The sequence below is a fragment of the Thermobia domestica genome, unplaced genomic scaffold, assembly GCF_964235325.1.
Source record: "Thermobia domestica unplaced genomic scaffold, izTheDome1.hap1.1 HAP1_SCAFFOLD_1533, whole genome shotgun sequence".
Classification (NCBI taxonomy): Eukaryota; Metazoa; Arthropoda; class Insecta; order Zygentoma; family Lepismatidae; genus Thermobia; species Thermobia domestica.
In genome coordinates this window covers 21,797-25,091 of record NW_027657243.1, presented here as the reverse complement: position 1 = coordinate 25,091, position 3,295 = coordinate 21,797, and the positions used below count along the sequence as shown (strand labels likewise).

At 36.6% G+C, this 3,295-nt stretch overlaps 1 non-coding gene across 1 annotated transcript; it reads right to left on the bottom strand.

The window, feature by feature from the left end:
* Positions 1-1,284: 1,284 nt before the first annotated feature.
* LOC145677879 (5S ribosomal RNA) lies at positions 1,285-1,403 on the bottom strand. The gene has a single exon (XR_014130073.1). It is a non-coding gene; the product is annotated as a 5S ribosomal RNA (ribosomal RNA).
* Between the last annotated feature and the right edge of the window lie 1,892 nt (positions 1,404-3,295).

The following is a 3,295-nucleotide window of genomic DNA, read 5'->3' as shown; positions in this document are numbered from 1 at the left end:
AATAATCCTAGTCTTCTTGTTGTCACGAGCAGCGTTGCCTGCCAACTCAAGAACTTCAGCTGCCAGGTATTCCATGACTGCAGCCAAATACACGGGAGCGCCAGCACCAACTCGTTCGGCATAGTTACCCTTTCGCAAAAGACGATGGATTCTGCCTACTGGGAATTGAAGGCCAGCCCTGCTGGAGCGGGACTTGCTCTTTCCCTTGACTTTTCCACCTTTGCCGCGACCAGACATTGTTCAATATTCTTTCGTAATAAGATGAGAGGAAAAATTGCGGCCTCCCATGAATCAAGTCAGTTTTGTTACTACTTCAAGCGTGCACCCGAGTGCATCAAATGAAAAGCAAGGCAGTTGGCGCGAATTGAAACACGTACTGTAATTTAAATGAAGTCGATAAATCGGCGGACACATCTAATTTTGCTGAACGAGTGAGTCATCATGCCACCAAAAACTAGCGGAAAGGCTGCAAAGAAGGCTGGTAAAGCCCAAAAGAATATCTCCAAGGGAGATAAGAAGAAGAAGAGGAGGAGGAAGGAGAGCTATGCCATTTACATCTACAAAGTTTTGAAGCAAGTGCATCCTGACACTGGCATATCTAGCAAAGCTATGAGTATCATGAACAGCTTTGTTAATGACATCTTCGAGCGTATTGCTGCTGAAGCTTCTCGTTTGGCCCATTACAATAAGCGGTCAACTATCACCAGCCGGGAAATCCAAACAGCTGTGCGCCTTCTTTTGCCTGGTGAACTTGCCAAGCACGCTGTAAGTGAGGGTACGAAGGCTGTTACCAAGTACACAAGCTCTAAGTAAAAATCTTCTTCAAGATTTTTCATTTCAAACGGTCCTTGTCAGGACCAACACATTATTCGAAAGAGTTAAATCACGAAATTTGCTTCATTCTGTTATGTAGAAACACCTTGAAATCCAATTTCTATATGCTGTTAGTAAAAAAGTAAAGCACATAGCGGAGATGTGTCGTGCTTGTATACGAAAGGCATTTACTCGCCGGAGATCTACACTTAGTCATAATAATTTACTTTTAAAAAGTGGTAATACATTCCGTGTTAAGTATAGTAGTAGGTGCACACGGATCGGAAATCAGGTTATTTTAATGTGCCGTGCAAATAAACAGGCTGTTAGTGTAAGAAATAGTGGGTATAACGCTTAGAATATCGATTAATCGCTATGAAATAATGTTGATAAATTATCTCTTGAAAGTACTATAAAATTAATGTTTCTAGTATTTTCGTACTTGAAGGATAATGAAATTTGAAAAAGAGATGCCAACAGCACCTGGTGTTCCCAGGCGGTCACCCATCCAAGTACTGACCAGGCCCGATGCTGCTTGACTTCGGTGATCGGACGAGAACCGGTATATTCAGCATGGTATGGCCGTTGGCAACTACCTTTTCTTCAATGTCCTGTTAAGGAAGTATGTTTTAAGTAAGAATTGACATTATTAACTATAAAGGCAAGCATATTAACGTCGTTAACATTACTTGGAATATACTAATATTCGAATAAATATTTGAATGTTCGAATGATGAGTGATTCGGATGTTCATAGTGCCACTATGTCCTATCGAGTTTACTATCACGAACCACGTATGAAATTGTATATAAATAAATAAAAATAAATCCTTTATTAAGTATTGATTACAGGAAAAAGGCAAACTTACATTCTTTAATGTACACAATGAAATGTATGAAAGATATTTTTAAGATATGTTTCACTTACCCTTTATAACGCAAGGTAGTTTTCAGTGTAGCATCCTCTTCAGCTGCGAGATAACGTAAGGCAGATGATCATTCAGTCGTGAAGCACTAAAATGTAATATACATTTTAACTATTATCGATAAGAATTATTTACTGCAGGGATGCAAATAAAGTGAGGCAAATTAGTAAATAAAAACCGATACTGTAACTGATAATGTAATTACGTATCTGTATTAGTTGTATATACAGTAATCGCACGATTATCCGCGGAGTTGGATGTTGGCATAATCGCGCATAATCAGCAGTATGAGCAGAAAAGGGAAATGAAATGAAATCTTTAGATTTACGTCGCATACTTATACCGGTTACGCTAAAGGAGACGGTGATGATGAGTACTGAATGAAGAAAGTGGGAGGAAACGGGAGAAACCCGAGAAAACCCATGAGCACGGTCTTTATGCACGACAAAGTTCACACGGCACGAGCTGGGATTGAACCAGGGACCCCAAGCACCGGAGGCCAAAAAAGGGACAAAAAGTCTTTCGTGCAACTTTCGTTTTCGGTAAAAAGTTTACACATAATTTAGAAAGAGTAGTTTTCTGGTCTTTTTATTTCACAAGTTGGTTCATGTCTATATTTTTTACATGCATAAAAAATTTTTCAACTCCCTTGCTTAGTTCCTGTTAAAGACCTCTACCTCTGATTGTATTTTTTGCACATATTCTTATTGTTTTCAGACAACATTTCTAAGAGCGTAATTTATCGTCAGCAAGAAAAGAAAAGGAAAGCCTCGGATAGTGGAATGTGTACTGTATATATATATATATATATATATATATATATATATATATATATATATATATATATATATATATATATATATATACGTATTAGTATATAGTTTTATTTTATACGTCTCCTATTATTACACAATGTGCAGATATTGTGAAAGCGCAAGTAAATATGTATAACTCCCCGTTCTGCACTTAATAACTTGAAAGAAGTTCGGGGAAGGTAGTGTAACAGAAAGTGCAAACAGAAATGAGGGTTTACAGGCATTTAATATTATTCCGTAGTAGTATGATTTTTTGTAAAATATATATATATATATATATATATATATATATATATATATATATATATATATATATATATATATATATATATATAAACATACATATTCAATGATATAGTAAGAGGTTAGCAGCACTGATAGAACTGCAGAAAGTACAAAACCGTTAATAAGAAAGAGAGAGAGATGGTGGCCGCTTTTGTGCTTTTCATTGGCTAATTCCGAATTGCGCGCGAATACGTACGAGATTTCTTTCTTTTTCCTCTTCGCAGCCCAGATGTTGCCAATTAGAAGTTTTTAGTACTACATTTGTATGAAAATGTTGCCTTTAAGAAATGTGGTTTGCATACGGAGAAAAGAGCAAAATGAATATTTATCTTAGTGGGCATGAAAAAAGACGAAACATTTTGCAAGATGGACACACGAACTTCCTTAATGCAGGCGTTCAGTACATTATTGTAAAGAAAAAAACACTAAAAAGAATTACTTCAATATCCCTAGCAAC